General features: G+C 40.1%; 1 protein-coding gene across 2 annotated transcripts in view; it reads right to left on the bottom strand.

Moving 5' to 3' along the window:
• Nucleotides 1–21255, bottom strand: part of FRY (FRY microtubule binding protein) — a 434668-nt gene extending 413413 nt beyond the window's left edge. For both annotated transcript variants that reach the window (XM_041766014.1, XM_041766015.1), the window contains exon 1: nucleotides 21096–21255. The gene's annotated coding sequence lies outside the window, so the exon portion shown is untranslated. The remainder of the gene's footprint in view (nucleotides 1–21095) is intronic.
• Nucleotides 21256–22536: the final 1281 nt, after the last annotated feature.

Below are 22536 nucleotides of genomic sequence, written 5' to 3'. Positions count from 1 at the left end.
CGTACCAGGCCATAGCATGCTTGTGGGCAAGTGCCTAATAAAAGTTATTTGAAAAAGAGTATAAACCTTTGGGCCTGGAGATCCCTGGGTGGCTCAGCGGTTTAGCGCCTCCCTTCGGCCCAGGGCACGATCCGATCCTGGAGTTCCAGGATCGAATCCCACATCAGGCTCCCTGCATGGAGCCTGCGTCTCCCTCTGCCTATGTCTCTGCCTCTTTCTCTGTGTATGTGTGTGTGTCTCATGAATAAATAAATAAAATCTTAAAAAACAACCACCACCACCTCTGGGCCTTTTAAATTATTTCTAGGAAATAGGATGTTATTTTACACCAGTTAACTTCCAAATATCTTAGGATTTGATGTAGGTCTAAACAGAAAACCAATTTTTAATCCTTATGTTAGTTTTTGAGACGCATTTTTGTGTACAGATAACACATTGGGTGTCCTCCTTTCAGATATAGGGTAGAAGTACTTACTTGTCACATGGATTCAAAATGCAACACACTTCTATGGGCTGAAAAGTTACTATATACATAGTATAGGGAAGCCTTTCCTGTGCCTTATGTCCCCAAACACGATTAACTGGTATAAAAATAGAATATACGCCAAATGATAAACTTGGTGATTTATTTAGTTTTATATTTACTGACACTCATACTTAAAGAAAATTTCTTCATTGAGCAAGAAGAAAATAAACCAAATATAGTACACGTGGGGGTGGAGAAAATGAATCGGACATTTTTCCTAGAGCCTGGCTTTGACTATTATATTTCTAATTATAGAGCTATGGACAGGGTTGTTTTAGGCTAGAATGCAAAATGTGAGTGAGAAGAGATCATTTCCTGCATAGAGCCAGATCATTTTCTTTTTCTTTTTTTTTTTTTTTTAAGATTTTTATTTAAATTCATGAGAGACAGTGAAAGAGACAGAGGCAGAGACAGGCTGAGGGAGAAGCAGGCTCCTTGTAAGGAGCCCGATGTGGGACTCGATCCCAGACCCCAGGATCACACCCTGGGCCAAAGGCAGACGCTCAACCACTGAGCCACCCAGGTGTCCCTAGATCATTTTCTAAAGTAACATTAATCTTTCTTTTTTATTTTTCCTATCAAGACATAAAGCATGGATGCTTTTTATTTTAATTATATAGGTTTCCAGATAATTGAATTCGAAATGCAGAAACATGGTCTGATGTTGATAAGCCAGCATGATCTGGCTGATTACAACTTCCTTAGGTAATTTTCCCATACTGGAGGAGTCACATAACTCACGTTCTTTCTCTGACTCCCTGATCTTTCATTTCATCTAAATGGCTTAGTTAGATCACTGAGGCTCCCACCTGGACCAGCTAAACAAACAGCACTGGGATGAGGCTCTAATTTTCAAACCTAGAGCCTCATATTTTTACACTCAGCCCCAGAGGGAAGACAGGTTGTCTTCCCAGGAAAAGCTGTGGCCTGGCAATAGGTCCACAAGGTCAGTCAGGTTCTGACATGTTAGAGAGTTTTCAACCAGATGTCTGAATGAACTTTCCTGAATATGGCAGTGGTATGTAGAAGGAGTTTTGCCTCCAGGCCATCTGCAATGTAGAAATCTTGCTGTTGCTTTCAATTTTTTTCTGAATGACGTTTGTTTTTAAAAATGCTCAGACCTTAAGGAACATAAAGGCATTCATTAGAGTTCAGAGACAATTTAAAAATATTAAACCAGGGCTTCCCTGTCTTCCATCATGATCCCAGGCTGAGAGACCAAACTGCCTACAATAAGACATACCTAAATTAGTTCTGAGTTTCTGATTTCATTTTTATAATAAGAGCTTATTACGTGTTGGGCAGAGTTCTGAGCACTTTAAATATTCTCCTGATTTTCCCTCACAGCAAACCTATGAAATAGGCATTATTATTCTCATTTTAAGATGAAAAACTAAGCACCTACTATGTGCTGGGTCCTGGTCCAGGTGCTAGAGTTGAGATTAGTTACCACACGTAGGAGAAATGGCTTGGAGTTGTTCAACTCAGGTTATTACTGCCCAGAAGAAGGGTTCTGTTTAGCAGTATGATTTCCTATCTGTTTGTTGCTGTTCATCACACCTTCTAAATCCAAGGGTCACACTCTAGAGAAAGGTGGCAATCAAGAACAAAGCTAGATTTGTCCATACTGCCGTATCCATATTGTTCAACTGGCTTCAAAGTCAGCCCCTAAGTCAAATACTTGTGCTGTTGACCACTGTCTGGAGGGTCTGCTTCTCCTCACCCATTGGACAAAGATTTCACCCAGTAAACCCAAGAGCAGGTTCATTGTGAGGGAGGTGGGTAGATGTGTTATTTTGGTAAACAAGGAAAGTGAACTGAGACAGTATTGGGTGATTATACCTCTTTCTGTTGGAATACAATAGACTGATCATTTAATAGGAAAACAAAACTTTTGTTCCATGAAAAAATCTAATAAGATGATTTATAACTATGCTATGAATTTTGCTACTAGAGCAAAGCAACTAAATATTTCTGGTGGAGAACGGTTTGAGGGCCTAAATTATCTGGTTTACACATGCAGAATAATCAGTTTTGTCAATTTGTTGATCAGTCACCATATCTCTAGGTGACTGGTACTCATGGACAAAAAGAACTATGAACAATGCTAGTGTGGAATGAAAAGGAAAAAAAAAAAAAAACAGAACTTTAATGGAGCTCTAGAGTGAAACAAGAAGTTGGTGCAGTGACCAGACTTTTCTATATAACTTAAATATATTTTTATCTTATTACATAGCATCTAATTAAACTATTTACAGCCAATATCTCCAAACTGTATAGAAGTCTTAAGCAAGCAAACTGCAGAAGTTGAATTTTTATAGAGTAAAATGTATCTATTTATAATGCTGAAGAAAGCATTGTGAAATAAGTAAGAATTGGGAAGTGTAATGAATAATGGAGGTATTGACTACATTCCACAAAAGAATGAATTAATAGAAAATAAATACAATTTTTTATTGTTAAGCATGTACTAGGAAAGATGATATTTGCACTAGGAAAAATGTCATCAAGCCATTTATTGTGTAGCCAGTACCTTAAATCTGGTAGACACAGAACTCTAAATATATTTAAATCTCTCTATATTTATTGAAAAGTTACATTTCTATGCATAATGATGTCAGCTCTCCAAAGCTCCCATTCTATTTCCCTTTTAGGTTGTTTTATTTGCATTATCTTATCATTCATGTTATTTACAATACACTTTATGCAATATAAATAACGGCAAAATTTTTGGTCAAGATGTAATTAGTAGACTGACTTCAGGTGAAGCTGGATAAGAGACTTTGCGCTTATAGTTTCAGAAGAGTTCAAAATTTAACAATTGTAAGGCATATTTTAGATTTTTACCTGCCCCATTATAATGAATGAGAAGCTATTCTTTAACCTAAATCCATTTTGAGAATAATTAAAACCAATAAACATCATTGTCCTGAATTAAATGTTGTCCGTCCAACCCTCTTACTCTTTCTGAAGGAATAGCATTTTTAAAGTGCTTTTTGTAACATAAGAAAGGAATGGAACAATTCCTGTAACTGTAGGGAATAGTTGTATATTAAATACTCTGACAGGTATGGAAAGTTATTTTGACAACATGTGACAGAAAAGGTGCATAAAAATCATAGCAAAATGTCAGAAAGCACAAACATTTGGGGTAACTTAGCTTAATGGACAAATCATCCCACATACACAGGTTTAAGCCCCAGAAGGTAAAAGACATGTTCAGAGAGATAGCCCAAGCAATCCAGAAAAGAGGAAATTAACTTCAGTACTCTCTGTCTCAGAAAACAGAAGTGAGAGTCTTGGTTTAGAGGCTCTCAGCAAAATGATATTGAATTATTTGAAAAACTAACATGTTTAGAACATGTTCCCCCATAATGATAGATAAATGAGGTTTATTGTAACTGTGAAGTAGTAAGTGACAGACTTTGCATACACCTTCCAAAAAAGATACACCAAGCTACTGCTGATGCCAAATGAAGCATTCTATTTGTCAACAGAGGTATCTATTTGGCACTTGGGCAGTAATGCTTTAGAATCAACTATAGGATAATGAGATTAACATCGGTCTGTCATCACTTTCTTCTGCTTTGGCTGGTTAATCCTCAGTGAAGATCTTCTTTCAGTAAAGCATATCCTCTTACCTAATGGATGTTCAAGTAAAACAGAGACCACCTCACAAAAGTTTGGCAAAAAAGTAAATCCAACCACAAAAATCCAGAAACTGCACTCAAGTTCACAGATAAAACTCACGAGCAGACCTGATAGTTCAAAGGGTCGGCAGAGGTGAATTTAGTCAATCAGGGCAAAATAAAGGTTAGTTTGAGTTTCCATTTTAAAATAAGATTGAGGGATCCCTGGGTGGCACAGCGGTTTGGCGCCTGCCTTTGGCCCAGGGCGCGATCCTGAGGACCCGGGATCGAATCCCACGTCGAGCTCCCGGTGCATGGAGCCTGCTTCTCCCTCTGCCTGTGTCTCTGCCTCTCTCTCTCTCTGTGACTATCATAAATAAAATAAAAAAGATTTAAAAAAAATAAAATAAGATTGAGCATTCTCTACAATACTGATGATAATACCAATATTAAAATATTACTAGAAAACTTGTTTCAAAAATAAAAAAAATTCACATATTTACTGTTTTCCTATTCTGAATGGAAAACAAAAGGAGTATCATTAATTCTTGCTACACATATGATTCAAAAACTCTTATATTTTCAAATGTACTGTGTTAGTAGGCTGTATTTTAAAATTTAGGATTCTGAAGCTGTATTTGGGCCTTCAGCTGTTTAGGGCTATAGACAAAGCTGTGGAAATTAGGCCCACTTGAGCCCAAATAATAAAGATCTATTCACAGAACCCATTTACTGAGATGGCAGCCCAGTTTGCTCACTTAGCTATGCCATCCAGCATCTCTCCAGCTGTCAGGCCACATTGGTAGCAGATGGTATCACCCTCCATACTGCTCAGCCTCATCAGAGCACCATCCCCTGATTCTGTAATTTCTTGTATTCACTGGGTACTCAGGAAGATATGGGTTTGGCTTTAAAAGCATCCCCTTCCCAAGCCATAGATGATGAATCTGGGAGGTTTAGAACATCTCAAACTTCTTTTCTTTCAGAACAACTTGAATAAAACTTAAAGTCAGCAAAGAAGAGGCTATTACAAACAGAGGAGAAAAACTAGAACTGTCATTCTTAACCACGTTTTGGCCATAGATTCCTGTAAGAACTTGATCAAAGCTATAGACTCTCTTCCAGAAAAGGAGGGAAAAAAGGAAAGAAAAAAGAAAGGATACATGTTGCCCATGTTTCACACAAATTTCAAGGGAGAAATCATTGATGTTCTGAATCTCATCCAGAATACAAATGAAGTCAATAGTGCCTCCGTCATTTTTCTCAGGTCCCTTGTTAACTTTGAATTGTTTGTCTAATCCAGGTTCCAGCTGGTGCTGGCCCGTGGCTGGGCCAGTGGGCCTGGGACACTGTCAAGCAGGAAATGAGAGGAGGGCACAGACCCTGGGCTCCTCCTCTCTGTCTCCTAATCAACAGTCCTTGCAGCCAGTCCAGAGGCTGTGCCAGCTATGACTGTCTTCTACTCAATGGGGATAATTCACATACAATTTCTATTCAACGCTTCCAGTACTTCTTTCCGGTGCTAAGGACATGTCCAACAAGAAATCAAGTTCTACTTGATTCTACTGAATCAAGTTGCAGTAAAAATACAATTAAAAACACATACTATAATGTGCTTGTGTCCAATTGACATTTCTGACAAACGTCTCAACTGTTTAACAAACACCGAGGAGAAGCTGAAAACACCCAAAAGGCACTCATCCAATTTGCACTAGCCTGTAAGTGCTGGCAAACATCAGTGTCTGGGAAGGCTTTTAATATTATTGATAGCTTATTCAAATAGGCTGGAGTGGTCCCACAGGGCCTGAATCACTACTAGTGCTAAGGACTAAGCCACTTATAAAGCAAAGATGGGGAGAATGTGCTCAGAAGTAAGTGTTCTGCAATGTCTAAATCAAAATGGCCCTTCTAAGCATCTATGATGTAACCAGAAGGCAATAATAACCCTTTCTTCCAGTTATCCAACTCAACTAGCTCCAAGAATGCCTTGAAAGCCAAATGCCTGATGACTTCCTTTAAGAAAGAAAATATTGTAAATAGGTAATGTGCTGTTTCAGGAGACTTTAACAGCCATAATGGTCACAGGAAATATCACAATCTTAAAATTTGTTCTTGTAGATGTATCACATGTCCTTGTTCTTGTAGATACATCACATGTCCTTGTTGAGCACAAAGATGTCAGGGAAATAGAAAAAGACATTGTAAAAAGGAAAGGAAGAGCAGAAGAGAAATGGAAATGCTGAAAGAAGACTTCACATTGGAGGAGAGAGGGCTAAAGAAGTAAGGCAGGTGCCTCGCACTGGTCAGGGAGGAAAGGGTACTGGCATGCCTGGAGTTACACTCTCAGCTACTGACAACTTCAAGGCTCAGGACCCCTTGGTGGAGAAGGTAAAAGAACACAAATATATGAGGTTACAGAATGGTGCCTCTGATTCATATTTCAAAATGTTTGTCTATGTGTATTCGACATATATGTAACACACACATATATATCTATATATATATGTATTTATTTTGTGGGAGGGTGGAGATAAGAGGGCAGACTGAGGAAAGAAGAGCTTAAGTTAGTATTAAAAAAAAAAAAAAGAACATCAATTAGTTGGAACTTGTTTGAAGAGTTTTAAGGGGCTTTTGCAGAATCCGGATAGAAAAAAGCAATTTATATGCTTTTGGGCAAAATATTTGGATAAAGAACCAAGAAGGGACAGTAAGCACCTGATTCTACTAGTACAAAACACCCTGCTTAGTGCTCTTCACAGTGAAGACACTGAAAGTTTCAAAGACTGATATCCTCAAACTATAGGACCATAAAGACAGGCTGGGTTCTGCTTATCTCTCTGGCAATCAAATTTTGTCTACCTCATTGCTCATTAGGCTCTGGATCAGGAACTAATCAGAAAAAATAAAAGGAGGAGAAACTCAAATCAGGCCATTTGTGAGCAGATCTGGCTGAAAGATGGATGGGGAGGAGATTTAAACTATCATAAAGTTTGGTTATTATCTGTGGGGTTCAATTATCGTTGGCATCTCAGCTCCCAGGAGAAGCAGTAATTGAGAGCCAGTTATAGAAATTAAAATCATAAGATGGGGAGGGTGTCGGCGTTCTGAATGGCAGCTTTTGATCGGCAGATGGGCTTGGTTTTAAGAGGCCAGTTGGCAGGGTTGTGTGTCTCCTGACATTCATCTGTCAGAGGATGCAAAGCAGAAAAAGCTCATTTGTATTTCCATGTCAGAACCACCAGGATGACTCTGACACCCCTTCTTAGATGATGAAAATAGTGAGAAGCTCATGATAACAAGAGTAAACCAGGCAGAGGTAGGAGTCCAGATGCAGAGCTCTCACTTTGGAAGTGAAACCGAACTTGGGCTACGCTAAAACTCAAGATAGGGGTATGTCTTGTAGAGAAAGACGTAGTCCTCAGCTTGGGGCTAAGGGGAGGCTTTTCTAGAGTCTCAAAACACAAGGACCTAGGTCTGATAACTTGTAGTTTGTCTAAAAAGCTATGTAATGATTTACTATCATGGAGAGATACTTAGGATAAATTGTGTTAGCTGACAAAAGCAACTCATAAAACAGTTTATTGAATGATTCCATTTTTTTGTGCACAATATGTGTGAAAAGATGGAAATGTGGGAGAGAACATGCAAAATGCGAACAATGATGACACTTAGGAGGCGGGATTATGGATGGCTTTTATATTCTTCTGTTTGCTTAACTAAATCTTTAAATTTTCCAACATTGAACACATTTGTTGTGTGATAAAAATATTTTAATAACATATTCATATTAAAATGTATTTTAATGCATCTTAGATACATTACAATATTTTTAACATATTAATCAGGAGTCACATAGTCAAGGTCTTCAACCTATGAGAATAAACAAGCAATTTCATAATTGATTACTAAAAACTCCTAAGTGGATGCTCCAGACCTCTTCAAGGAAAGTCAGGAGGAATGCAATGTAAATTTCAGTTACTACAATATATTTACAAGAATTTTTTTTTTAAATAATAAATTTATTTTTTATTGGTGTTCAGTTTGCCAACATACGGAATAACACCCAGTGCTCATCCCATCAAGTGCCCCCATCAGTGCCTGTCACCCATTCACCCCCATCCCCCGCCCTCCTCCCCTTCCACCACCCCTAGTTCGTTTCCCAGAGTTAGGAGTCCTTATGTTCTGTTTCCCTTTCTGATATTTCCTACCCATTTCTCTCCCTTCCCTTCTATTCCCTTTCACTATTATTTATATTCCCCAAATAAATGAGAACATATAATGTTTGTCCTTCTCTGATTGACTTATTTCACTCAGCATAATACCCTCCAGTTCCATCCATGTTGAAGCAAATGGTGGGTATTTGTCATTTCTAATGGCACTCTGGAAAACTGTGTGGAGGTTCCTCAAAGAGTTAAAAATAGACCTGCCCTACGACCCAGCAATTGCACTGTTGGGGATTTACCCCAAAGATACAGATGCAATGAAACGCCAGGACACCTACACCCCGATGTTTATAGCAGCAATGTCCACAAGAGCCAAACCGTGGAAGGAGCCTCAGTGTCCATCGAAAGATGAATGGATAAAGAAGATGTGGTTTATGTATATTTACAAGAATGTTAAAGACCTGCTAACTACTTACAAACTCATGGAATCTGTAATTAAATGTACTCTAGTCATTGCTTCAAGAGTAAACTTAGGGTTGCCAATGGTTTTCTTCTTACTTGAGAAGATAAAATATCCAGGACTTTAAAAAAAAATAGCAAATGCAGGTAAGAATTCCTCGATTCTTGGCATCAAGAGTGTTGAGTGGATATGTTCCTCATGTTCTACTTTTGATGGATATAATTCCACTGTTTTGCTTGAATGGGTGCAGAGAATTCCTGCAGAGTAATGCTGGTCAGCACCCCCACTTTAAAGTGTTTATTTCCACTTCTGCTTTCTAGTCATCTAGACGCTCCACGTGAGGTAGCAAAGATTGGTTCTGAAGAAGAGATGTTCTAGAGTGGATTATGGATGCCAGCAAGGAAGTTTCTATAGCTATACGATGGTGAACAGCTTGATAGAATGGATGCCATAGCAATAGACATGACCGGGCTAAATTTGAGAGACAAAGATTTTCACTTGACTTCACATTAAAGTCATTTCCAAAAGCAACAAAAGTAGCAATAACAATAGACAACTACTCTGTACCAGGCCACTAGTGCACTAGATATTTTATATATATTCTCTTGCAAACTCACAACAAAGTTGCCCAGTAGAAATCAGTGGCTTCATTTTATAGACAAGGAAGCTAAGGCTGAGGAATGTCAAGCTTATATGCTGGGAGTATTATGGAGGTGCTTAAATGTATGATTCTGGGGTCAAACACTGAGTTCTTCTCTCAACTTCTTCACTTGCTATCAGGGTGACATTAAGTAAAAATATCTAACCTCTTTGATCTTCAGTTTCCTAACCTGTAAAATAGAGATGATAACTGGGTCTATTACACAGGGGACTGCTATGGGGGTGAAATGAAGTAAGGAGAGACTGTAATGCCATCGGCTTGGCACTAGCCACAGTCTTCAACAGGTGTTGATTCACTTCTCATTCTGTGGAAGAGGGGATAGCAAGTCCAGGTCAGGCTGTGTCAAAGCTCTTCCTATTTCAAAAACATACCAAATATACATACTGTAGCCACTGTTCAAAAGACTTCCAACTTTTATTCTGATCATTTCATAGTCAAGAAAATTATTCCCCATTCTCACGCAGTACTCACAGAGGCAGAGTTTTCACCTGCAGTTTCTATAGAGTTAAGAAAAATAATGCTGAAGTGAATATTTTATGAGGATTGAGACCAAATTTAAAAACTTTAAGTACTGTTTGGGATAAGTGTGATCAAATTGCAAAATCTTACATGCTGTTTCGGATAAGTGTGCTTTTAAGACATAAAACAATGGTGGAGATACTGTCTAAGGTCCTATTAGAGTCTGTTGAATGTCCACACTGTTGAGTGTTCAATGTGAAAGCGGTTGCATACTATGATTGCATTAAAAAATCATAACTGTCTCTTAGAGGTTAGAAAAGGAAAACTAAACTTTCTAAATGCTACTCGACATTACAGTAAAAACATACATTTTCTAACCTGAAAGCTGAACTAAGTTGCATTTTTCTTCAACAGAATATGTTGCTGTTAACTGTAATGTCAGGTTTATCTGTCAAATATGTCCAGAAGGCATCATAATTTCTATTGCATGTTATAGGTTAATATTCCTGTAATTGCAGTGCCGTAAAAGCTTATTAAAGTTCTCCTTTTGGTTTAAAAAAAAAATCCTTTTGCTGGATTTGTTTATATTGCTTGGAAAAACACCTAAGTAAAAGACGAAAATTCTGATATGGGGCAGCCTGAGTGGCTCAGTGATTTAGCACTGCCTTCAGCCCAGGGTGTGATCCTGGAGACCCAGGATGGAGTCCCACGTCAGGCTCCCTGCATGGAGCCTGCTTCTCCCTCTGCCTGTGTCTCTGCCTCTCTCTCTCTCTCTCTCTCTCTCTCTCTGTGTGTGTATCTCTCATGAATAAATAAAATCTTAAAAAAAAAAAAAAAGAAGAAAATCCTGATATGTAATTCTATCGCAAGTGGTTTCTGAATAAAGTCCCTATGATTTAATTTCTTTAGGGTGGTTCAAAGATTATCATTATTTTTGTTTTACTAGTTCGACAAATAAAAAAGAAGTCAACAGACACAGACTTCCAACTTTCCAAATCACTTTTGATTTTTGTCAAAGCACAAACTACACCTATTTAAGCGGCAGCAATCAATCTGTGTGTTTTATGTTCTGGACGTTATCATGTGATGATCTAACATCTGTATTTCAGTGTCCAAAATGTCTGCTCATCTTCCTCAACACCTTATGCACCAGAATCTGAGTAGTCATACCACATATCCCTATTCACATCAACTTGTTACATATTTTATTTTTTAAGTTTATATTTATTTATGTATTTATGTATGTATGTATGTATTTATTTATTTAATTATTTATCTAGTTATGTACTCTCCACTCCCAACATGGGGCTTGAGCCAGAGAACAAGAGTACATGCTCTTCCAATTGAGCCAGTCTTACATATTTTGGATAAGTTTTTATTACCCATGTTCTTTCTCATTTTGTCATTTTACCTTTTAGAATTATTTTATTATATTTCCTTATTTAAATGCTTTTCACTTTTTTATATCCCAATGCATTTGTCTTTTGTTTATTTGTTGTTTTGTTTTTATTTTTTTAAGATTGTATTTATTCATGAGAGACACAGAGAGAGAGGCAGAGACATAGGCAGAGGGAGAAACAAGCTCCCTGTAGAGAGCCCCACGCAGAACTACATCCCAGGATCCAGGATCCTGCCCTGAGCCAAAGGCAGATGCTCAACCACTGAGCTACCCAAGCGTCCCTGCATCTGTCATGATGACATGAACATTTAGAAAAATCTTCATGGCCTTCACACCTGGCATAATACATTACTTTGCTTATTTTCCCTCCCTTCCTTTCTCCTTCCCTCTCTCCCTTCCTTCCTTTTCTCCCTTTCCTTTCCTTTCCTTTTCTTTTCTTTTATATTGAGATTGCATTTTTTAGAGCAGTTTTAGATTCACAGCAAAACAGAGGTAAAGGTACAAAGATTTCCCATACGCCCCTACCCCTTTACACATGTATGGGGCTCCCCCATTATCAAAGTCCTCCATCAGAGTGGGGCATTTGTTATAACTGATGACCGATATGGACACATCATAATCACCTAAAGTCTATAGTTTATGTTATGGGTCACTCTTGGTGTTGTATGCTCTATAGGTTTGGACAAATATATGACAAATATCTATTAAATGGTATTTCTTTTTTTTCTCCAACATTCAATACCATAGCTTATCTGAAATTTATTACAATACAGGTTTCCTCTGCTATCGGAAAGTTTGCTTTACACCACTTACCTTTTACAAAAGACCAATGTTAGTACTTGTTTTCACTAACCAAAAGAAATATGAAGAAGATTTTCACTTTTACAAAATGGTAATTGCTTTTTCACTTTACACCCTCTTGGCTTACAAAAGGCTTCACAGGAACGCTCTACTTTTGATAGCAGAGGAAACCTGTATTTGATTATAACCAAAATATGTTATTCTTTTTCTTACTGTTTTCTCTTCTTCACACTGTTATTCTTTTGTTCTAGCAAACTTCATTAAGTAATTGACCTTTCCTTCAAAGTTGTATTGCTTATTTGTGTGTCTTACATTAAGTTCCCTAGGTAATCTAAATCAAAATCTAGAATTTCTATACACTTTGTGTCTCTCTACTTTTCAGTCCCATATCATAGAATTTTAATAATGATCATTTGTAATAGATTTTCTTTTTTTAGGGAGGGAAGATCAGAGAGAGAGAAGGAGAATATTAAATAGGTTCCACACCTAGCATGGAGTCCAACATGGGGCTCAATCTCAATACCCTGAGATCATGATCTGAGCTAAAATTAAGAGTGGGATGCTTAACTGACTGAACTACCCAGGTGCCCCCATTTTAACAAATTTTTTAATTTGTTAAGCCAAGTTTATCTTGGTGACTTCTATTTGTTAAAATTTCAGTTTTGACGTTTTTGATACTTCAGTGTTGATAATTTAACTATCAAATTATCAAATATTATGTGAGACTTTTATTTCATTATTAGTAAGAATCTTTGTGCCAAAGAAGAGTAGGAATTCCCATGTCAACCAAACAATATATTTTAAATCAGCAAATATTTATTAGGTTCTTATTATTTATTTATAGGTACTTTTCTAAGCTCTAGGGCTGAAAAGATAAGCAAGGATATGCTTCTTTCCACTCCACCACCAAAAGAATGCAATTCAAATTCATAAAGGTTAAAACTAAAATAGAATGCAAATACTTTAGAACAGATCCAGGAAGGCTGCTCCCTCTCACCTCCCCCTCCCCCTACTGGGTCTCACTTATATGCATCAACACAAAGAAAAGGGCTCCAGAAAGCAAAGGACTCATGAGTATCACTGACGTTGAAAGCAACATGCAGCACTCATGTAGATGTAATTGTTCATCACGGTTGTTTTTTTTTTTTTTTTTGACAATTCAAATGCTTCTGCACATTATCTCATTTGACTGAATACTCCATTTTCATATGGGTCTAAATTGTGTATGAAATTAAGAGTTCAAGAGGACATTAAAAGCCTGGATTTCAAGACATATATTAGGTTAAGAGATATTTCTTCACTGGTGTGGATAAACCCAAGGATTGTCCTGACCAACATCAAATCTAGGTCAGCAACATAAACCAGGCAGAAAATCTTTCAGTGTCCAGTTTAGGCTAATATTGTTACTTTAATAAAAGAGTTATGATGTCAGTTTGGAAACACAATGGGGTAGCAGCTGTGCTCCAGTGAAAACATCCCTACAATTTCCATCAACATAGATAAGCTCTTACACATTGCAAAGTAGATGTGTACAAGAGCTACAAATGGAAAGAATTGGGTTTTTTTTTTAAAGATTTTATTTATGTATTCATGAGACACAGAAAGAGAGAGAGGCAGAGACACAGGCAGAGGGAGAAGTAGGCTCCATGCAGGAAGCCTGACATGGGACTTGATCCCAGGTCTCCAGGATCTAGGCCCTGGGCTGAAGGTGGCGCTAAACCACTGAGCCACCCGGGCTGCTTCCAAATGGAAAGAATTGTAAGCAGAAGGCAATAAGAAGAAATTACTCTTCTTCTATTATTACATGGACCTTCCACTTACGTATTCATTATTATTTCTTAACATGCATGGTCAAGATTCTAAGGAAAAGTCACTGGACTTTAAAGACATTACGATTATTAATCAACCACAGAAAGAGAAATCACGAGTTTGACCACTGCAACAACTCATCTACTTACTGTGAGCCCTAACACTTCTACCTTCCTGCACTCTTGCCATTTATCATAAAAAGCATATTTTTAATATTGAAGTAACTCAAGTGTTCATTGAGATGAACAAAGAAGATGTGAAATACACACACATATACACACACATACACACAATTCAGCCATAAGAAGGAATGAGATCTTTCCATCTTCTACAGCATGGATGGACCTAGAGGGCATTATGCTAAATGAAATAAGCCAGAGAAAGACAAATACCATGTGATTTCACTTATTTGTGAAATCTAAAAAACAAAACAAACAAAAACCAGAAACAGACCCATAAATACAGAGAACAAACTAATGGTTGCCAGAGGAGAGGGGAGCAGGAAAATGGGCAAAAATGGGTGATGGGGAGTAGGAGGTAAAGGCTTCCAGTTGTGGAAAAGAATAAGTCACAGGAATGAAAGGTACAGCAGAGGGAATATAATGTAATAGTGTTAAATGGTGACAGATGGTAGCTACATTGTGGTAAGCATAGCATAATGTATATATTTGTCAAATCACTACCTGCACACCTAAAACTAATGTAACATTGTGTGTCAACTATACTTCAATAACACTTTTTTTAAAAAGTAATGTCTTGAGTCTAACCCCACGTCCATCCCACTCATCGCTATCCTCCATCAAGCATCAGTAAAGCACAGGTATATTTTAAATACTCTATGCCTAGACCTGTGTCACCACATAATAGTATGTTTGATTCTACTTTGAGTAACTCACATTTACAAGTGTACTCCTGAGCATGACATTTACAATACACAATTCCCTTTGCAACTCCAAATTTTACACAGAAACAAGCTTTCTATAAGTTTCCTGCAATTTTCATGTTTCCTGACTTTTTCTAATATTCCAAATCCACAGTGAATAAGGAATTACCCCAAACATATAATTACCTTATAGATTTTAAGATCTTAAAGATGTATTTGCTTAAGAGTTGATTTATGTTTTTAATAATGTAACAGTTTTGCCTTCTCTTCATCCTGGGTGGTTCATCTTTCATTTGGGGATCCTTTATGCAGTGTGGTTCCTTATTTTTTTATTTTTCTCAAGATGAACACTGTGCACCTGATGGCAATATGCAGCAAAGGCTGACTGTGAGCATGGCTGGACCATCTGGTACCACAACTCAGATGTAATTAATGTTTACTGGGTGAGTACCATGTGTCAGATCCCGAGCAAGGCATTCATGCACATTTGGCTAAATACTCCATGTGTATATGGGGCTAATTCATTAATGGACTATTTTTTAAATTTCTATATATTAACTATGACATATTTTCAGTATTCTGATGTTTCAACTTCTTGGGGTCTTCATGACCCAGCAGGTACTGCCCCTCACAGGGTGAGCTAATTTCTAGGGATAAATAATTTGCCTTCCAATGTGCTTTTCATATGCAAACCAATCAATCTAGAGCCCATACTCAGACCCTCACACTCAGTGCTGCTGTCCACCTGTCCTCATCACCCCAGGGCCAGGTACCAGACAACTAGGGACAGGCTCTGTGCCCCAAGCTCTTTGAAATTACTCAATCCTAAACTGGGCCCTGGCTCCCCTGTTTCTTCTCTTGCCTACAGTCACCCCTTACTCCCTCCACCTCCATGTGGCCCTGCATGACGTATGTGCCTCCTGCTTCTACGGATCTGTGAGCACAATAAATTCCTTCCTTTATGAGAGTCATTTCCATGTCTGCATGTCTTACCATACCTAATTAAAACATCCCACATAATCATAGAATTGGCAGCTAAGATTATTCTGTTTTTCTTTCATCCCACCCTGTGTGTTCAGTAAAAACAAGTTTTAAATTATTTTTGTCATTGGGGAGTGTGGGTGGCTCAGTCAGTTAAGCACCTGACTCTTGATATCAACTCATGTCATAATCTCAGGGTCCAGAGTTCAAGACCTGGGGTCAGCTCCACACTCAGTTTAAGATTCTCTCTCTCCCTCTGCCCCTTCTCCGCTCACATGAAAGCATGTGCAAGCTCTCTAAACAAATAAAACTTTTAAGGTCTGGCTGCATGTTAATAATGCTTAATAAAAGTAATTATACATAAGTCCCTTTAGAGTACAACCAAAAAGATTGAATTAATAATTATTTTTTATCATATGAAAGAGAAAGCTCTGATCTATTTGCCAGGTCTCTTCATAGCACACACTGCTTTGCCTGTACATGGGGAAAGACACACACTATTTATTCTTCCCTAAGCAAGCAGACTGAATGTATATCAGAAGCCCATGAGTGATCTAGCAATAAGGAAGCGGAAACAATGACAGACGGAGGGCTGTATTACCTGGCAAGGTTTTCCTTCTTTCTTTTCATCTTTTTCTTTGTCAAAATGTCAAGATGGCCTTTTTGGTGGGTTACAAAAGTAGACTGTAAGACAAGGCCTTAAAGTGTGTGCATGTATACAAACATATATATTCTCTCAGAGATGTACATCTAGACAAGGTCACCACCACTGAATTTCTGTTTCAGAGGAGTCTACTGAAAGAAAATCACGTACTTATTAATTCTGGTTTCTGGCAAATATCTAGTAGGACAAGTACAAGAAATTGAACAAAGCATAAAATTCAAGCAATTTATGATTTGGGATTGTATGAAAGAATCAAGGTATTATGTTGTTATAAATTCTTTCAGTGATCAAAGATTAATGAAAGCTATAATGGAATTTCTTCCATCCTAAACTAGTTTTTGTAATGGCATAAAATATTTTGAATAGGGATCTGTAAATAAAATTAAGGACTTAATGCTGGTCTATACCTTTTTTCTATGTCTGACATTTCTGTCAATGTCATAATTTTAAGAACACATTTCCTAACCAGCAGGAGAGTAGAGAACTACTTGATGTGTCTCCATGCCTTCCATGGGAGGATATTCATTCACTTATTCTATGGACATTTATTTATTGAGCAGATTAACTGTGTCATGGACTATCCTTAAGTGGCTAGCATATAGTAGAGAACAATACAGAAAAAGTCCTTGCACAATGAATCAATAGGGTCAATAAAATTAGATAGGCACAGATTAGCATATTTCATTGATTTGGTTCTTTTTTTTTCACATTTTAGCATCTCTGAAATGGGATGTCTTAATATTGATGGTATCTTAAAACTGCTGATAACTTGGCAGTAGTCACAGAACCATCGTCATTTCTCTGCACATGCATAAATCTGGTCACAGCTATTCATTTTGTTATCACTTCTAAATTATGGGCATTGTTGGCACTACATGTGTTCTGTTTAATTGCCACTTAAACGATTTTTTAGAAAGATTCCACTATGATTTGGCACTGAAAGAAGATGTTATTGTGTATGCACCACAGCACAGAAACAGAGCAGTGGGACATAAATGTTATATTACTAAGGGAAACATTTGTCTTTGTTTGGCATTTCCATTTTACCTTGCAAAGCAAGATCCAAATACTTTACCAGATTGAAAAAAGAAAGACACAGAAGAGGAATCTGTTACAGTTTGTTACCAAGATATATGCAAACCCATTACCTATCACACATTGCTTAGGAAAGCAACACTAATGAAGCAACAAACAGGAAAAAGAATCAAAACCCATGGAAGAGATGGAAGATTGAAAGCAATGAGAAAGTAGTGTGACTGATTCACACAGTGTCATGGTGGCATGCGTGTTATAATTGGCAGTATTTTGTCTTTCTTCTTATATAACATAAAAATAATGCTATATCTTATAAGCAATGACATTTTAGTTTTGATGAAATATGGAAACAAAAATAGATAGCTAGTTAATGAGAAGTTTTATAAATAGAATACAATACAAAGTAGAAGTTTGTTGATAATGGACAGTTTTAAGTTAATAAAGTATCTGTACAAACCCAACTTTAGGCGCACTGTGTGGTATCAATTTGGTGTACTTTTGCAGATCACCAGTCATTTTAAAGAAGTCTACATCTTGGGCAGCCCAGGTGGCTCAGCAGTTTAGCTCCGCCTTCAGCCCAGGGCGTGATCCTGGAGACCCGGGATCAGAATCGAGTCCCACATTGGGTCCCACGTCAGGCTGCCTGCATGGAGCCTGCTTCTCTCTCTGCCTCTCTCTCTCTCTCTCTCTCTCTCTGTGTGTGTGTGTGTGTCTCTCATGAATAAATAAAATCTTTAAAAAAAGAAGTCTACATATCTCCTTTTCCCCAACGTTTTTGGTACATTTCCCATTCTCATCCCAGAGTGTGACAATGAGCAAACCTCATGTTCTACTTTCCCAACTTTAATTAGTGCTGCTCCAGTTTTTGGCAGTTTAGAGAATTTAGAGGGGAGGTGCTGGGGCTGTATTCTAAACTCAAACCTTCCAACTGCTGTAGGGTAAGGAGTGAAATAATTAGACAGGAGAGTCCATTTGAAATCCCAAAGCGTGCATACGGGACTTTGAGGTTCTTAGCACTAGAGTAACATGAGTAAAATGCCAACTACAAGGATATGTTTCCAGGCAGCATATGGCCTGAGCTCAAAAATGCATCTATTTCTCTTTAGGCTTGGTACTTCGAATTATTTTGGAACCAGAGAGAGTTGAAAACTATACCAAGGGAGACAGAAAACACACACACACACCCCGAGGGAGGAGAAATGATAAAACAATGGCTGTCGATTATAACACACACAATTTTTTTAGGCACAGCTTCAAAGCTCACTGTGTCACAAGTGTGACATCAGTTTTTGATACCATTCAGCCAGTGACAACTGTGTTAGTGTAAAAGTGAGTAATCAAATCATAAACAGGTGTGTGGCCACACCCATCACCAAGGTAACAGGTAAATGGGTTTCTATACGGTGAACACATTATCTTCAATAGTGTTGCTAATGGGCTACACCATGGACATGGCATTTCACACTATGGGGAAGGCCTACTTCCTGGTCCTAGGACCCTATGTTAATTCCCTTTCTGGTCAGCAGTGGAGAATCCAAGAATTCCCTGGACTAATACCACTGTCCCCAGCAAGCAACCTTGTTTCAGTTTTTCCTTTTAAATAGGCTGGCCTGTGTCAGGAATTCTCTGACAGCTGGTACAGGAAGATGAGTGTGCCAGTGTGAACACTGCAGGGGATGTATTGCTGCCAACTGGTGGCGTGTACTTATATGTGCAGAGCTAAAACAGACTTGGATGACTGAGAGGGTAGAGATTGCTCCTTAAGTGGCAGTGAGGGAAACACTTGGCTACTTGTCTTCCAGAACCCACTTCTCTGAAAGGACAAGGAGTTTATATGTCTGGAGATGTCTGTCTGATATACATGCTGGGGACTGAGGCTTAAGGGGGAATCTGGGGAGTTCTTCATGTTGCCCTTTGGTGAAGGGAATACTTGCTGGGCACAGGCATGGTGTTGAGTTCCTAGAGGGAGAAACAGTCTATAAAGGACTTGAATCCAAGAGGCCAGTAGAGACAGTATTTCCTACTACATTATAATATGGCAAGTCTATTTCAGGAGGGGCTGGGAGATAGCATACAGTAGTGGTAAGGAGCATGGGCAGGGAATCAAATAGATCCAGGTTCAAATCCCACCTCTATTATTTACTTGACACATAATCTTGGGAAAATTATATATCTCCTTAGTCCCTGAAACAGGGTGAGTAATACTATTTCATCAGGTAGACTATGAGATTTCAAGTAACAATATATGTAAAAACTTAGTGATATATCTGGCACATAGTATGTGCTCAGTATTTGGACACTACTGTGTCACCACTAAGGAAGTTTCTTTCTCTTTATAATATAAATGCTCTTACAGGAGTTATGTTCCTGGTGTCGAGTAAATCTTATGGACCAGAACAGGATGTCTGGTCAAGTGTCCTTGACTATGGTGTCTCCAGAGCCCATAAATTGGTATTATGTAGTTGTTTTATAGTATGAATATGTCTTAGTTAGAAATGAATAAAGTAAGCTTGCTAATCCACAAATATGATCAGAAACGTTTATTAGAACTAAACAGAATCTACATATATTTATTGAAATCTGCAAATTTTAAGTCAAAGGGGTAGCCACGGGAGCTACTTTAAAATAGGCCTGTTCCCGCAATCTTGTGAAAAACTCAGTCTAACTCTAATGATTTATCTGCATTGGAGGAAGTTTTGTAAAGCAAAAATCCCCAGGTAACCTACCTTATTTTGAAGGTTAAAACTTTCTCCTATCTTCAAGTGGGTAGACGTGTTCTGTATCTTTGTTCCCACCTCCCACCCTAAGAGCCGGGCTACAACTTCTCCTCCCTTTCCTGTGCTCCACAGCACCCGCCCAGCACTCAAAGAAAGCTGATCGGAAGCATATGGTAATAAGAAACTAGTCAAGATTTGACAGAAGAAATCATCGGCACCTTGGACACATCGGTGCTTGGGGATCTTTATTTTTTTGCTGTTGTTTTTTTTGGGGGGGGGATCTTTAATTAGAAGGCTGACTTGAATTTTTAAAGCTCTTAGAGTATAGATACTGGTTGCACCCATTCTAGGGAGGGAAGAACATGGGGGCCAGCCGGTCACCTGCTGCACTGTTTTCAATCAAAAGCCATAATGTATGTGTGTCTGTGGGGGGGTCTGGATGCCCTGTATCCGAAGCCCCTCCCTAAGGGGGATCCCCACAGAGGGATCCCCTCAAGAAACGGCCTGTGTCGGGAATGCTGCTTGGGCTAGAAAGTGGCACGGGCTTCTGCATGCCCAGGTTCAGAACCAGGCGTGCTCCACTCTCCTTAGAGCTGCGGGCCTCTGGGACCCCCGCGTCTGGCTCCTCAAGTCTTAGCATCAAACTTTGTCCTGGAACAAAACCTCTTTCTAACCACATGGAGATAGGAGAGGATGGAGGACGGGATGCAGCCAGCTGCGGCCCGGAGACGGCCCTCCTCCCCCGCACCCTGCTTCCCTCGGCCCCCACCCTCTTCCTCGCGGGGAAAGCGGCCCCGGCGGCGCAGCCCCGCCCAGCCCCACCCACCCGCTCCGGGGAGCCGGAGCCCACAAAGCCGCGGGCCGGGCGCGGCGGCGCCCCGGGCGAGGGGGCGAGCGAGGCTGAGTACCTTTAGGAAGAGGCCAGGACCCCGGCGCCTGGGGAGACCCGCGGCATCGCCCGCCGCCGCCGCCGCCGCCGCCGCCGCCGCCGCCTGCGCTGCTCGCGCTCCCCGAGCCCCGCTCCCCGAGCCGCGCTCCGCTCGCGGCGCCCCGGCTCCGCCGCCCGGCGACCGCCACTGTCAAGCGGAGCCCCGCCCCCCGCGCGCCCGGCGAGCCGCGGACCCCCGGGACGCGCCGCCGCCGCGATTGGCTGCGCCCGTGGCTGGCTCCGCCCCCGCGCCGCGCCCCTCCCCGCCGGGGGCGCCGCGGGAGCCGGAGCGGGAGCGGGAGCGGGAGCGGAGGGCGGGGGCGGGGGCGGGAGCGGGAGGGCGGGGCGGAGGCGGGAGGGCGGGGTCCGGCTGCGCGAGGCTTCCTGCGGGGCGGGCGCGCGGACCTCCGCTCCCGGGCTCGGCGCTTCGGCGCTCCGCGGCCGCCCAGAAGCCGCGGGACGGTCTAGAGGAAGCATCTCCTGAGGGAGGGCCCGGGGCCGGGGCGGCGGGCTGCGGGCGGCGGCGGCTCTGCTGCGAGATCTTAGTGGTAGAAAAACGTTCACGAAGGAAGCCCAGGAAAGGCTACCTAGGGCGGAGGATTGGAGCAGAGCCTGAGGGTTTCTTTTGCCTTTTTTTCGGGGGGGGGGGGGGCTGGTTTATTTTTTAACCTGAAGGTGCCCTCGCGCGCCGTCGAAACTTCTTCATTTTAGGAAGAAACAAAATCCAGTTCGACAACTTGTCCAAGGTCGCAGAGCAAGGAGATTGATGCTCTGCCTCTGTAGAGAATCGAAGCTGCCTCGGGTTTTCTTTCTTTCCAGCGGTGCGGAGGGATGCTCTCTAATATTTGATGGCATGTGCATTGTGTAGCAAGAAGTTAATTAGTCCTCGGAGACGGAGAAGTAGATTGTAGCTGCCAGAGGTGGGGGTTGGGGAACAGGGAATGACGGCTAATGGGGGGATTTTTTTTTTTTAGGGTAATGAAAATGTTACGCCATTTGATAGCGGTGATGCACGACTCTGAGTGTCCTAAGAGCTACTGATCTGTACGATTCGACCAACTGAACTTTGTGATACAAATCTGAATTGTATCTCAATAAGGCCGTTACAAAATACATTGAGAGTAATAATGCTTTGGGTTAACCTACATGAGTACATAGTTGTAGTGTGTCACAATTCTGTTCTTCGTGGGCAAAAATTATGGTTTATATACATGCACTCATTCATTCATTCATTCATTCATTCAGTAAACCATGTCTATCTTTACCAGGTACTCTGTCGGTAGTACAAAGATTAATAATGCATGATCTCTGTGTGCAAGGAGCTCCCAGCCTTTTGAGGGGACACTCATTTTAGTACAATAAGGTAAATGTTACTCCGGGGAGGTAGCCAAACTGCCAGGTTTAGAATACTAAGACCAACG

This window comes from Vulpes lagopus, chromosome 8 (genome assembly GCF_018345385.1).
Source record: "Vulpes lagopus strain Blue_001 chromosome 8, ASM1834538v1, whole genome shotgun sequence".
Classification (NCBI taxonomy): Eukaryota; Metazoa; Chordata; class Mammalia; order Carnivora; family Canidae; genus Vulpes; species Vulpes lagopus.
This window is presented reverse-complemented; position numbering and strand designations above follow the sequence as displayed.